General features: G+C 39.0%; 1 pseudogene; it reads right to left on the bottom strand.

Moving 5' to 3' along the window:
• Positions 1-2,139: 2,139 nt before the first annotated feature.
• LOC115030793 (small nucleolar RNA SNORA17) lies at positions 2,140-2,252 on the bottom strand (annotated as a pseudogene).
• Between the last annotated feature and the right edge of the window lie 14,104 nt (positions 2,253-16,356).

The following is a 16,356-nucleotide window of genomic DNA, read 5'->3' on the forward strand; positions in this document are numbered from 1 at the left end:
AAGAGAAACAATAGTCATAATTTCTTTAGTTCATGCATTTATTCGTGTGAAAAATTGCAATAGGTGTCAATATTTTATTCTTAAATACTTCAAATATGATTAATTTTTAGATGCTACCAAATAATGACAATGATTAGCATGGTTTCAGAAGAGATGAAAATAAATGAGGAAAATCATTCTAAGCTTCTGAGGACATACTTGCAAGGAGTTTGCAGTTTCTAGGGCACAGAACTGTCAAAGAACCAGTATAGAGCATAACACTCTTATGTATTACACTTTTTGAATGTATTGTACTTATGTTATCCCATCCTCTGGTAGTTTCTTTTATTTTTACCTTTTTTGTTTTGGTTCTCTGTGAATATCATACCCTGTGCCCTAATTCAACTCATCTCCCCCTCCTCTCTTACTTGCATTCTATCTTTGCTTTCAACCCCACCATTGAGATAAAAAAAAAAAAAAACATATTGTGGAAGCTGTAGTGTGCCGTAGTATATCCCACAGTATACCCTTTTGCCCACACTTTTTGTGTTCATTGAAATGCCTCCTTGATCTGGTTCAAAGCTTCTGGCCTCTGCTACTCTACCAATATTATAACTTCACGAGAACTCCTATTGGATATCATGTTGTTGCACTGTGTCATGGAAATCCTATAGTTTTGGATCTGTAACACAGGACCCTTCATGAACTACAGCAATTCATCTCCCACTCCCATGCCCTTGGGACCAGCTCACCAGAAACTATCAGGGTCAGTGCTCTCCTGCTGCCCCGGCAAAGTGCAGGGCCTGCTCTTTGAGCCTTGCAGCCAAGAAGGGAAATGGCCAGTTCTCCCACTCTCATGACTTCAGGGTCAGCTCTCCTGCTTGCCTTAGATAACAAGAAACAAGGGAGGGGGGCATCTTTCCTTTGTCTCCACCACCATCCAGCAGACAAGAGCAAAGGCTGGATATCCTACACCCTCATCATTTGTGCTGGCTCACCCAGGCCCCATATCTAGAGTCAGCTCTATCATGCAGCTCAAGCAAGCTTTAGTGTCCCCTTTCCCAAGAGGTGCAACATGGGAGGGTCAGGACCAGTAGGGTGTTGAGGTATCTGTGGGAGGTGGCGGTCAGAGTTGGGGAGGTAACCCTTCTTCATCTACCTCATCAATTGGTAGATGAGTGGTAGGGCCAGCTCTTCCAAGCTTGTATCCTAGGGCTGGCTCACCTTCAACTCCTGCAATATACTGGGGAAGCTGGCTAGGGTAGGGTCAGTTTTTCTGTCCTCATGACCCTGTGCCAGCTTTCTCATGATATGTAGCTGTAGGTGGTGCTAGTTCTATTCAGCTCTCAGACATCAACATGCCCCTGACCAACAGCTGACACTAGAAATGTCCCTTTCCCTTCTTGGCTGCAAGGCTCAAAGAGCAGGCCCTGCACTTTGCCGGGGCAGCAGGAGAGCACTGACCCTGATAGTTTCTGCCTGGGCTTTAATGGTAACAGACCCCTTTTGCTGGAGTGCCAGAGAATAAGACATGGCTCCTAGGAGCAGCACACTCTTGACCTCACCATGGTTTCAACTACTCACATCAGGCTGTTCCACACTGCCTTCTAGTCTCCAATTTTGTCTCTTTTCATTGGGCCTACATCCTCTGTTTCTCTTTCTTTTGACCACTCACTTGTTCTACTTTGTGGTGGCCAGGGTCTCTGAATGTCAGGATTCATCTGCAGTGTGGTCTCAGTAGTGTTTTGTTCTGCTGTGTTCCATTGATTCATAGTGGCACTAGACATGAATTATCTTGGGTTGGTTTGCCCTCCCAGGGCTTCATAGCATCATCTAACCTCCAATTATCTAGGGCTATCACCCTGTCCAGTTGTGGTCATGCTGGTTTGGTGGTAACCTCAGACTCATTCCTTGTCCGGCCCATGCCAGTGGCTCCGTGTGAAGGTGGTCTGTCTTGGACTCATTCTCACCTGGGGCCCTCAGTCCCAGGCACATTTTGTAGTCTCCAGCTTGCTTCTGGTACGAGGAGCCAAATGTGTCTGCACAACACTGAGCTGCTGATTGTCTCAGGCTAGTCCCTGTCTGAGTCCCCTTGTGCCTGACTGGTGTTCATCTCAGATTCACTTTTTTTTTTTTTTTTTTTTTTTTTTTTTTTTAGAGAATGTTAGGCTACTAATCATGCATATATTCATAGGTCAGAACACAATGGATAGCCTCTCTCCTTTCTGCTATCTACTGACTCAGGTGTGACACACTAAGTTCAAAGGAGAATAGATGTGAAGATAGATCTGGGAAAGGTGGGGTAGAAATATGACCAAAATACATCCTATAAAATTATCAAAGAATCAATTAGATAATTCTGTAAAATAGAACTATTCAGGAACTGGAAAAATGATGATGTGGTTATGAAGATCTATCACCTTTGCAGGTGACCAGAGTTTGCTTGCCAGTTCCTAGACAGAGTAGCTATTAGTTCCTTTAAGTTCCTGCAGTACCTGGCATCTGACACACTATTCTGGCTCCACCACACATTTTTTACAGTTGACATTCAAAAAGAAGCTATTCTAATATATAATGCACTATGTTATGTCATTAGGTTATTAATTTCTAAAAACTAGTAATAATGTATATTCATGTATAATTGATTTTATTAGGCTATAGTATAAAGATAAAGCCTCCAAGTAATTTGAGTCTCAGATACAAGGAAGAAAATACAAAGCCAAAAGTAACTTAGGCTATAGTGTGCTTAATTTTATCAAAATGATGAGAACCAAACTTAGAGGTAAGCCCAATCAACCTCAATAAACACACAATCACCCTGTAGCGTAATCAGATTACTTTAATCAGTGATAGAAACTCTTGAGATCAGTAAGAGAAAAGGGACACATTTTTAAAATAAAAACAAATGTGAATTATAGTAGAAACACTACTAAAGATCATGTATGTCAAGAGAATGTAAACTAATAACTTTTCCTGCTGGAAAAAAAAAGCCCTGGGCCCTGAATTTTTCTTCACATTTGCTCAATATGACAGTAACTGGTCTGAGACATACCACTCAGTTTTAACTAGCAAGCAAGAAAATAACACACCATGTAACACATTTCATACAAGAGAAAATTTAACACATTCCTGAGATAGAGTATGCATACAGGCCTTTCTAGGCATAGGAAGGAGAGTAGACATTTCTCGAGATTTTTGACTAATTAACCCATGTAGACTCCTCACTCCCTTTTTTGGTTGGAATGTAAAATTTTTACTGCCTGACTTTGTACTCTTTTCCTTTGGTTTCTTCTAAAACACTGCTTCCATTCTCGAGAGGGAAAAATACTAAGCAAAGTCAGCTCCAATAACACTGCACAGGCTACTGGAATGACTTTGTAGCTCAAGCCAGTAAACTGCTATTAGAGGTCCAGCCTGTGCTATAGGAGGTCCAGCCTGTGCTACTGGAGATCCAGCCTGTGCTATTGGAACTTGTTTATCTAATTTTCTTCATCTTTCATTAATCTTTAAAAAAAAAAACTTGAACTTTTTTAAAATTAATTTTATTTTTAATTTATTTTTTACAGTCCATATTCCATTCTCTGTTCCACCATCCACCCTCTGACTGCTCCACATCCCAACCTAGTTAGTCCCCACCCCAACCTGTCTCTATGTGGATGCCTCTACCCCCTAGCACACCTGACCTCTAAACTCCCTGGGGCCTCCAGTCTCTTAAGGGTTACGTGCATCATCTCTGAATGAATGAAAACAGACCTGGAAGTCCTCTACTGTATGTGTGTTGGGAGTCTCATATCAGCTGGTGTATGCTAACTGTTTGGTGGTCGAGTGGTTGAAAGATCTCGGGGGTCCAGATTAATTGAGACTGCTGGTCTCCCTACAGGATCATCCTTCTCTGATCTGGCCAGCAGGTCCAGTTATTCTGAAAGACCCACAACGTGAGGACTCCCCCATGTTCTGACTCAGGAGAGGCGACACCCCAAATCACACAAGAAACGGTCTTGCTGCAACTGCAAGAGGATTTTTATTCTAGAGCGTTCTCGGGCCCATGGTCATACACCACGCAGGGGTAGAGGACCATGGTGCCCCGAGTAGCTGAGTAAGGGGGTATTTAAAGGAAGAAACCACAACTCAAGGAAGTGGGGAGGGTGTTGTTGGAAAAATACCAAAGATACCAGTTAAGAGTCACAAGGAAGTGCAAAGTCACAAGAGTCACAGAGAATATCTGGTAATTGTTCTGGTTAACTCTCAGTTTCTAAGAGCCCCTAACAATAGCACATTTGCATGGCAGTTGGTCAGGGTGACTTTCTTTGAATGAACACTCTTTGAACCCAGGAAGCAGGTAGGTGGAGGAAGGAATGTCGCTATCAAGGTATGATTAGCATACCTTGGAGCAATGAGTCACAAAGGTCACATTCCCAAGCCTCGTCCTAAAGGCCTAGAATTTTGTTACTTCTTCAATTCGAGGGTCTCGAGTGGACCTTCTCCTACGAACCAAATGGGGGGAGGGAGAGATGAACACCAAGTGCAAGAACACACGGAAGCAGTCGGATTAGCATCAACGTGTCAACTGTATTCAGCAAGGCTCAAGGATTAAATGCACAAGCAAAAGGGGAAGTACTTCTCAGCAGGAGGAATGGGGCAGCAGAAATTTTTCTTTTGGCAACTACACGGGGAAGCAGGAACTTGGTGGTATCAGGGTACATCTTGTGGTCAGGACATCCGATGCTGACTTAGGGCTGGAACATTCTGTGGTTGTTCTCGGAGCGGTGCATTGGTGGCCCGCTTTTGACCCCCTTTTCTTCTCAGAGGGAGAGGCCCAATTCAGAGATCAGGACAATTGTGTTGTCTTAATAGCTCCCAACACTTTTCCTCAGCTTTTTTCAACCTTCCCTAATTCAACAGCAAGGGTCAGCCGCTTCTGTCCATTGGTTGGGTGTAAATATCTGCATCTGACTATTTCAGCTGCTTCTTGGGTCTTTTGGAGCGCAGTCATGACAGATCCCTTTCTGTGGGAGCCCCATAGCCTCAGTAATAGTGTCAGGCCTTGGAAACTCCTCTCGAGCTGGATCCCACTTTGGGCCTGTCACTGGACCTTCTTTTCCTCAGGCTCCTCTCCATTTCCAGTTTTGTAATTCTTTCAGACAGAAACAATTATGGGTCAGAGATGTGACTGTGGGATGGTAACCCCATCCATCACTTGTGGTATGTACTCACTAATAAGTGATTATTAACTAATTCAAAACAAAAAACAAACAAACAAACAACAAAACCAAATCTGTACAGAATACCCAAGATACAGTCCACATAATTCAAAAGGTCTACAAGCTGAAATGCGCAAGTGAGGACACCTTAGTCCGATTTGGAAGAAAGAAGAAAGCAATCACAAGTAGGGAGGGAGGGAGGGACCTGGGAGGGAAAGAGAATGAGGTAGGGAGAAGTGTGTGTGTGTGGGGGGGGGGGCGGGGAACCTGATCTGGTATTGGGTGAGGGTAAAGGACTGAAGCCTTCAGGGCCAGCAGAAAGAATGTAAATAGGCATCCTCAGAAAATAGGAGATTTGGGGGATGGGGGGGGCAGTCCCAGAATGTACCAGAGACCTGGGAGGTAAGAGACTCCCAAGACTCCAAGGGAGGCACCTTAAATATAAAGCCTAACAATAGGGAGAGTGAATTTATAGAGCCCACCTCCAGCAAGAAAACTTGAACTTTTTCCATGTTGAAATGATACATTACATAAATATAACTATACGGATTTACTTTTAGAACTGAACTTAAGTCTACTTGTATAGCTTTACTACAACTTTGAAACATAGATTGTCATATGCTTTATACTGTACATCTATTGGCTAGCACCTTCAGAGATGACTAGCAGAACAACTGAATGTCACTAGAGGAATTTGAAGACATGGGAACAAGAGTGGGTACGTCATGGATCTTACCCCACACAGCTTAACTCTATACAAAATTTATAGTAAATGTCTTAGAAAAATAGATTCTCTTGAGACAGAAAATAACTTTGGTTAGGACAAAATATATGAAGCATAACAGAAGACATAATAAATTAGGTATCAAAATTAAAATGTAGTGAAAGTGAATAATAAAATCATAATATCAATCACAAATAATCGGAAAATATATTGGAAACATAAGTGAGAACATAGTAATACCTTACAAATTAAAAGGCCATCCAATGGAATAAAATGACAAAATCTTAAGAAAACAATTAAAAGAAAACCATACTACATAACCAATAAGCCCTCCACTTTTCCCAAATGTGTATAGATTAAAATTGTAATGGAATTCTATTTAATATACTGCAATGATTAAAATTTATCACTGATAGTATTCATGCTTGATATGCAACTATTTGAGTCCTTCTAGGTTGCACATGAAGTTGCAGAATGCAGATTCATTGCAGTTTCTTTTTTTCTTTTTCTTCTTGCTTTGCAGTTCTTTATAAAGTTAAATGTATTTCTGCTATAAGACCAAGCATTTTCATGTTTAAATATATACTCAAGAGAAATACACAAACTTGCTATAGACATTGCCTACAAATTCCCGAATACCCAGCAAGATTTATTATATAAATCTTACCCACATGATATAAACAATACAGGGTACATTAAGACAGTGGAAATTAACTCAGCAGTAAAAAAGGATTGGGGTATAATGAGGGAAACATGAATGTATATCAAACATAAATGGTGATGAATAAAACAGACACAAAGTAATAAAAAATTGTGTCTTTTGCATGAATTACTATGAAGGCAAAACGAACTTACCACCAGAGGAAGCATATATGAATCATATAGGACAAAGCATCAGCACAAAGGGCAAAGGAACTATTTTGAGATGATGAAGCTGTCTGTCTTGGTTGTAAGAATGATTATTATAATTATGGCATCTACTAACATCAATGATGTGCATGCAGAATCAGTGTACAGATAATACTTTCCTATTACCTTTGATAAAATACATAAATGCTAATTTGGAAGCTTTAACATATTGCCCTGTGAGGTGACTTTAGGTGACTAAGATATGTACAAAGTAAGGATAATGTATTTTGAATGTCTTATTATACAGAATTGATAAAAGTTTAGGTAAATATGTTTATTCATATTTTAAATTATAGAATGTACATATTAACTGAAATAGCACATGATATGTGTCATATATATGTTTCAGTAAAAAATAAACTTGATGTTAGGCTGGAGATATAGCTTAGTGTACAGTTTTGTGTGATATTAGTCATGCCTGTTTTTCCTTTGCATTGCCAAAGATAAGTACACCCAATACAAATTTTAAGATGAAACAAGTTAATTATGAAGATTCACATAACAATGAACTAAAGAATTAAGTTCTTTGTCTTTGGAAGAGTTGAGCTCATTTTGAACACATAGAATTTCAAACCCATAAAATAATCTTATTCTTTTTTTTAAAGATATATTTATTTATTATATGTGAGTACACTGTAGCTGTCTTCAGACACACCAGAAGAGGGTATCAGATCTCATTACAGATGGTTGTGAGCCACCATGTGGTTGTTGGAATTTGAACTCTGGACCTTTGGAAGAACAGTTAGTGCTCTTAACCTCTGAGCCATCTCTCCAGCCCCAATAATCTTATTCTTAATTAAACAAAACAAGACAAATATACAAAAGCTTTAGAATGTTTTTAATTTAATAGCAAGAGTTTGTTACCTTTAAAATTATTATGTTTTGATATTAGAATGGCTACTCCAGCTTGTTTCTTCAGACCATTTGCTTGGAAAATTGCTTTCCAGTCTTTTAGCCTGAGGTAGTGTCTGTCTTTTTCCCTGAGGTGGGATTCCTGTAAGCAGCAGAAAGTCGGCTCCTGTTTATGTAGCTAGTCTGTTAGTCTATGTCTTTTTATTTGGGAATTGAGTCCACTGATATTAAGAGATATTAAGGAAAAGTAATTGTTGCTTCCTGTTATTTTTGTTGTTAGAGTTGGGATTCTGTTCTTGTGGCTGTCTGTAGGTTTGTTGAAAGATTAATTTCTTGCTTTTTCTAGGGCACTTCTATCCTTGTGTTTGGGTTTTCTCTTTATTATCCTTTGAAGGGCTGGATTCATGGAAAGATATTGTGTAAATTGGGTTTTATCTCAAAAAAGGCAAAGAGGAGCACTTCATACTCATCAAAGGTAAAAATCTTCCAAGATGAACTCTCAATTCTGAATGTCTATGCTCCAAACACAAGGGCATGCACATTTATTAAGGAAACTCTAATAAAGCTCAAACCACACATTGCACCTCACACAAAAATAGTGGGAGACTTCAACAACTCACTTTCTTTAATGAACAGATCCTGGAAACAGAAACTAAACAGAGAAACATCGAAACTAACAGATGTTATGAAAGAAATGGATTTAACAGATATCTACAGAAGATTTTATCCTAAAACAAAAGGATATACCTTCTCAGCAACTCATGATCCCTCCTCCAAAATTGACAATATAATTGGTTACAAACTAGGCCTTAACAGATACAAAAATATTGAAATTATCCCATGCAGCCTATCATCACCACGGACTAAGGCTGATCTTCAATAACAACATAAATAATAGAAAGCCAACATTCATGTGGAAGCTGAAGAACACTCTATTCAATGATACTTTGGTCAAGGAAGAAATAAAGAAAGAAATTAAACACTTTTTAGAGTTTAATGAAAATGAAGCCACAGCATACCCAAACTTATGGGACACAATGAAAGCATTCCTAAGATGTCGCCTCCTACTCCGGCCAGCAGAAAACAGTGACAACACTACGTTCTTCTCAAAGCAGTTTATTCAGGAACCTTTCAATATCATGTATGAATCTCTCTCCAGAGATCGATCTCTCCAGGAAAAAACAACCCAATCCCCAATCGCAATCCCTTATATATCCTCTCAACCTCGTCCCACCAGTCCAGTCCATGTAACAGCAGTCCATTGGCCAAAATCATCAGTCGTCATATGGTCCGATCTTGCATCATGGTGCATCTGCGCAGTTCTCACGATGGATGTGGCTTATTTTCAGGTGTATGAGGAAGTCAGGTGCAAGTCATAAGACTTGGCTGCAGTCCCGGAGCCATCTTGGGACTGCTGCCACACCTGCTCCTCACACTAAGAGAAAAACTCATAGCTCTGAGTGCCTCCAAAAAGAAACTAAAGAGACTATACACTAGCAGTTTGATAGGACACCTAAAAGCTCTAGAACAAAAGGAAGGAAATTCACCCAAGAGGAGTAGATGGAAGGAAATAATCAAACTCAGGGCTGAAATCAACCAAGGAGAAACAAAAAGAACTATTCAAAGAATCAACCAAACCAGGAACTGTTTTTTTGAGAAAATCAACAAGATAGATAAACCCTTAGCCAGATTAACTAGAGGGCACAGAGACAGTATCCTAATTAACAAAATCAGAGATGAAAGAAAGACATAACAGAACCTGAGGAAATCCAAAACACCATCAGATCCTACTACAAAAGGCTATACTCAACAAAACTGGAAAACCTGGATGAAATGGACAAATTTCTAGACAGAATACCAGGTTACAAAGTTAAGTTAGGATCAGATTTATGACCTAAACAGTCCAATACCCCCTAATAAAATAGAAACAGTCATTAATAGTTTCCCCACCAAAAAAAGCATGAGATCAGAAGAGTTTAGTGCAGAGTTCTATCAGACCTTCAAAGAAGACCTAATTCCAATTCTCCTCATACAATTCCACAAAATAGAAACAGAACTCAACCCAATTCATTCTATGAAGCCACAATTACTCTGATACCTAAACCACAGAAAGACCCAACAAAGATAGAGAACTTCAGACCAATTTCCTTTATGAATATCGATGCAAAAATACTCAATAAAATTCTTGCTAACCGAATTCAAGAACACAGCAAAACAATCATTCAACAATATGAACTAACCAGTACCCCCCAGAGCTGTTTCTCTAGTTGCATATAAAGCAGAGGAATGGCTAGTCGGCCATCAATGGGAGGAGAGGCCTTTGGTCTTGCAAAGATCATATGCCCAGTACAGGGGAATGCCAGGGCCAGGAAGTGGGAGTGGGTAGGTTTTGGAACAGGACAGAGGGATGGTATAGTGGGCTTTGGGGATAGCATTTGAAATGTAAATGAAGAAAATATCTAATAAAAAAAGAAAAAAATTATGTTTCTTTATTTTGATGTGAGCTAATGATATCTTATCCAGTATGTTATAAAAATATGTTTGTTGTTAAGATTTGTATTAACTAATCTGTAAGACATTGCATAGTATTAAAATTATGACAATTTTACCTGTAATATTTTTAAATATAAATTTATATTTCTCTTGTATACAGTCCTGAAGAAATTGTTTTTATTAAATTTGTGCTCAGTCTAAACATTTAAGAAATACATAATCTGTATAAAGGTGACAAAAATCCATGTAGATAGAACAAATTCTACGATAAGAATATTTGTATAAATAATGCTAATTATATAAGCATTATAGTTGACAAATAATGCTATATTCTTAATGCATCATCACTTTATGAATTATTCAAATATTAGTTGGAAACAACTGGGAATATTAATTAAATCATTTAATTTTATTTTTAAATATTATCTAGGATTTTAGAGATTATTTTAAAACAGAAACTATTTCAGAGAGTACTTCTGAGGTAATAATTACCTCCTGAGTATATATTTACAGCAGCAAATAAGTTTAGTATCTGGATTGTGCAATTCAGGAAAATCTCAGAAAAAAATAGGAATGGTGAGCTTATTTGCCATTTAAAATTGTTAGGGTATCTGCAGGTTTTTTCATGTAGATATAAATAATTGACTATGAACTACCCACATACATGGTTCATTTGAGTTTCATCAAATACTACAACTTACATTACCTAGGTTCTTCCATTTCCATTGACCTTACTGTGTTAGAGTCTAGCTAGCCTTGATGGAAATGGTATAGCATAATTTAATTTAAAACTGAAACACTCTTCCAACTTAAAAAAAAAAAACTAGGTCTTTGTAGTCATCTAGGCATCTATTGTTATATAATTTATTTACTTATAATTTCAGAAATATGAGTAAGTGATATGTCAATGATGCATTGATTTAAAACTTGTTTTCTGAAGAAACATCCACTGGATTTGGGAACTGAATACAACTTACCATGCTTAAAATAGAAATAGATGCTTACATAGAAAGTAGGAGGTAGAATCAGAAAAACACTTATTATAGAATTTCCATCTTTCATATTTGCTATAGCTTTGGAGGAAATGCTGTCTTATTACCTTATTTTTCCAATTTATCTAATGATCACATACATGCTGTGATGACTGAGTATATTCTGGGTTGGCAATGTCACATACCCAGGAAAAGGGAACTTCATGTGAGGCATTTTGTCTATCCCATTGGCCTATGGATATGTCTGTGTGCTACATCCACTCCAGTAGTGACTTGCTTGACAGGCCTAGAAGCCTGGAAGCAGTCCCAAGGCAAAGAGTTTCAGGGAAACTTAGCCTCCTGGAACCTTGGCATTCCCATAGCATGTATGCTTCAAACCTGTGCCTGCATTAGTCTGGTATATGGATCTGTCTGCTCTCTGTTAGTAAAGTGCCTTTACGGATTGATTTTGACATATAGATAAGTTAGATAAGCCTCCACCACTGTTCCAATGTCCTTGAAAGTCCTTGAAGCCAACCCTGAGCTTGGAATTCAATAAAAATGTTACCTATTCAGTAACATTCAAATTTACCTCTAGTAGAGACAGTGAAAGTAATCAGGCATTACAATTTACTAGAAAGCTCAGGGCTAGTCTATATAGTAAATACTTAGAACAATAGCCAAGTCACACCCATACACAGGAATGTACAATGGCCTAGGAAAAAGGTGGGTTGTGGTTTTAGGAAGAATTGTAGTATTATTCATGAAAGGGTTAGTAGAATGGAATTCTCCTGTTTCATGTTTTTCACTAGGCCCAGAGGAATAGCATTATCAGGTATTTATTAAAGGACTGGTGGTGGGTTTAACAATAGCCTAGCATTGCATCAGACCACTCACCTGGCTCCTGTGTTTAGCTGATCCTCATTAAGGGTTGTTCTTATTCTCAGTTGTAAACACAGCCTGGCACCCCTAGCTTTTTATGTATGCATTTTCTTTGTTTTGTGTCAATGTACCTTGGGGGATGTATTCACCTAGCTTTCTTGTTTTTCTTCTGTATTCAAAGTGTGGTGCTTGCTTGGAAAAAATACATTCAGATACACATTCTCCTTGTGTCCCTATCTGTTTGTCATCCGTGCCAACTCCTTGATTGCCTGTAACCAGAACCCTGAGTTTTCCTGCAGATGGAAGACCTGACTGAGGTCCTGCTGCATCTGTGTTTCCTTTTCTTTCTTTCTTTCTTTCTTTCTTTCTTTCTTTCTTTCTTTCTTTCTTTCTTTCTTTCTTTCTTTCTTTCTTTCTTTCCTTCTTTTTTTCTTTCTTTCAATTCTATTATATTTTTAATTCATTTTTTGCACTCCATATTCCATTCCTCCGCCTCCTCAATCCACCCACCGACTGCACCACATCCCATACCTCCTCCCCAGCCCACCCAGTCTCCACGTGGATGCCCCCAACCCCCACCCCACCTGACCTCTAAACTTCCTGGGGCGTCCAGTACCTTGAGGGTTATGTGCATCATCTCTAAATGAACACAGACCCAGAAGTTCTCTACTGTATGTGTGTTGGGGGCCTCATATCAGCTGGTGTATGCTGTCTGTTTGATGGTCCAGTATTTGAAAGATCTTGGGAGTCCAGATTAATTAAGACTGCTGGTCCTCCTACAAGGTCACCTTTCTCCTCAGCTTCTTTCAGCCTTTCCTAATTCAACAACAGGGGTCAACTGCTTCTGTCCATTGGTTGGGTGCAAATATCTGCATCTGACTCCTTCAGCTGCTTGCTGGATCTTTTGGAGGGCAGTCATGATTACTACCTTTTGGTGAGTGCTCCATAGCTGTAGTTATACTGTGAGGCCTTGGGACCTCCTCTTGAGCTGGATCCCACTTTGGGCCTTAGTTGGACCTTTTTATCCTCCGGCTCCTCTCCATTTCCATCCCTGTAATTCTTTCAGACAGGACTAGTTATGGGTCAGAGGTGTGATTGTGGGATTGGGAACCCCATCCCTCACCTGATGTCCTGTCTTCCTGCTAGAGGTGGGCTCTATAAGTCTTCTCTCCCTACTGTCAGGCTTTTCATCTATGGTCCCTCCTTGTGAGTTCTAGGAGTCTCTCACCTCCCAGGTCTCTGGTGCATTCTGGGGAGTCCCCCACCAACCTCCTATTTCCTGAGGTTGCCTGTTTAAATTTTTTTCTGATGGTCCTCAGGGCTTCAGTCAATTTCCCTCACCCAATACCAGTTCAGTTCCCCTCTCCTCCTCTGATTTCCCCCTACCCCATCAACTTTCTCTCCTAAGTCTCTCGCTCCCTCCCCACTTGTGATTGCTTTTTTCTCTCTTCCAAGTGGGACTGAGGCATCCTCTCTTGTACACTTCATCTTGTTGAGATTTTTGAGTTCTGTGGACTGTATTGTGGGTATTCTTCATTATTATTATTTTTTTGGCTTATATCCACTTATTAGTGTGTATATACTAGGCATGTCCTTTTGGGTCTGAGTCTCAGGATGTCCTAGTTCTTAATAACTGAGTAGTAGTCTATTGTGTAAATGAACTAAATTTCTGTATCCATTATTCTGTCGTGGAACATCTAGGTTGTTTCCAGCTTCTGACTATTGTAAATAAGGCCACTATGAATATAGTAGAACACGTGCCCCTATGGCATGGTGAGGCATCTTTTGGGTATATTCCCAAGAGTGGTATAGCTGGGTCTTCAGGTAGATCTATTTCCAATTTTCTGAGGAATCTTCAGATTGATTTACAGAGTGGTCGTAGCAGTTTGCAATCCCACCAGCAATGGAGGAGTGTTCTCCTTTCTCCACATCCTCTCCAAAATGTGTTGTCAACTGAGGTTTTGATCTTAGCCATTCTGATCACTATAAGGTGAATTCTCAGGGTCGTTTTGATTTGCATTTCTCAGATCACTAAGAACTTTGATAATTTCTTTAGGTGCTTCTCAGTCATTCTGTATTTCTCCACTGTGAATTCTCAGTTTAGTTCTATACTCCATTTTTTGAATGTTTGGGTTTTTTTTTTTTTTGGTGATAAATTTCTTGAGTTTTTTTTATATATATTTTGCATATTAGCCCTCTATTGGATGTGGGTTTAGTGAAGATTTTTTTCCCAATCTGTAGGTTGCCAATTTGTCTTATCAACTATGTCCTTTGCCTTACAGAAGTTTCCAGTTTCATGAGGTCTCATTTATCGATTCTTGATCTTTGAGCATGAGCCATTGGAGTTTTATTTAGTTTGTTTAGAGTACAGTTTAATTGTGTTATGACAAAAGGTTTAGATTTTTTTAAAAGTGAGAATCAATACAATGACTATGAGCTAATTTTAGTACCATTGAAGACAGTGTTTCATAATTTAAATTTTCCCCTGTGCAAATGAGTTCAAGGCTCTTTCCCACCTTCTCTTCTATTAGATCCAGTGTATCTGGTTTTATGTTGAGGTCCTTGATCTACTTGGACCTGAGCTTTGAACAAGGTGACAAATATGGGTCTCTTTTCATTCTTCTACATACAGACAGCCAGTTAGACCCGCACCATTTATTGAAGATGCTTTCTTTTGTCCATTGTATATTTTTGGCATCTTTGTCAAAAATTAAGTATGCATTAGTGTGTGGTTTTATTTCTGGGTCTTTAATTCAATTCCATTGATCAACATGTCAGTCTCTGTAACAACATACCATGCAGTTTTTATCACTATTGCTCTGTAAGCTTTACTACAGAGTAGTAGTGATAAAAACCGCATGGTATCGTCTCATTTTCTTGATGGAGGAGGGCCCAGTTCACTGTAGACAATGCCATCCTTGGCTAGGTGGTACTGGTTGTATAAGAATACAAGTTACAGAAGGCAAGCCACTATACATTTTTCCCCCAAGGTCTTGAAATCCTGCTTCCAGATTCCAGCTCTGAGCTTCTGCCTTGGTTTCTCTGGTGTACAGTTAAATTGTGTTATACCAAAAAGTTTACATGTTTTAAAAATGAGAATCAATACAGTGAATATGAGCTTAATTCTAGTACCATTGAAGACAGTGTTTCATAGTTTAAACTTAAACAACTGTTTATGTATAAACCGGGGAGAACAAAGTAAATTAGTAGACATTACCCAAACTGGTGTACTTTCACATTTAAACCAATTATTGACTGATTGTATTATTATTATCAAGTTTATAATTGCAGCTTTTTCCTGTTTTAATTCAGTATTATTTCATCCATGAAAGTATATTTCTAACCTGTAGCTATTCAGTTTTGTTCATATTTCTACCTTCAATGCCTCTTAAAGATATGAGCATTGCTCTTCACTCAAAAGCATATACAAATCATTTATGGTACTTAGTTTATGATCTACTTAGTGTATCATCTGCTACATTTTTCTGATTCTACTGTATCATTTTCTTTTGGAATTTATATTAGACATTTTCTTTATTTACATTTCAAATGTTATTCCCTTTCCTGGTTTCCCCTCTGAAATCCTCCTATTCCACCCTCTCCCCCTGTTCAGCCACCCACCTACTCCTGCTTCCCTGTCCTGGTATTCTAGGACATTGGTGCATCGAGCCTTCACAGGACCAAGGGCCTCTCCTTTCATTAATGTCCAACAAGGCCAATCACTGCTACATATGCAGCTGGAGCCATGGGTCCCTCCATGTGTTCTCTTCAGTTGGTGGTTTAGTTACTGGGAGCTCTGGGGTTATTGGTTGGTTCATATGGTTGTTCCTTCTATGGGGCTGCAAACTCCTTCAGCTCCTTTGGTCCTTTCTCTAGCTCCTCCATTGGGGACCCTGTGCTCAGTCCAATGGTTACCTGTGAGCAACCACCTCTGTATTTGTCAGGCACTGGCAGGGCCTCTCAGGAGACAACTATATCAGGCTCCTATCAGCAAGCACTTGTTGACATCCACAATAGAGTCTGGATTTGGAATAATTTTTAAGTATTATATTTTATTTATACTTATATCATTTACATTTTATTTCACATGTAAAACTATAATGTGCATTTAAACACTTTTTTTTCTGTTTATGTTTTATTCTGGAATATATAAAAAGCAACTGGATTTTTTTGTTTGTTTGTTTGTTTGTTTTTTGTTTTTTTTTTTTGTTTTTTTTGGTTTTTCGAGACAGTGTTTCTCTGTATAGCCCTGGCTGTCCTGGAACTCACTCTGTAGACCAGGCTGGCCTCGAACTCAGAAATCGGTCTGCCTCTGCCTCCCAAGTGCTGGGATCAAAGGTGTGTG

This window comes from Mus caroli, unplaced genomic scaffold (assembly GCF_978045245.1).
Source record: "Mus caroli unplaced genomic scaffold, Mus_caroli_1 scaffold_3, whole genome shotgun sequence".
Taxonomy (NCBI): domain Eukaryota; kingdom Metazoa; phylum Chordata; class Mammalia; order Rodentia; family Muridae; genus Mus; species Mus caroli.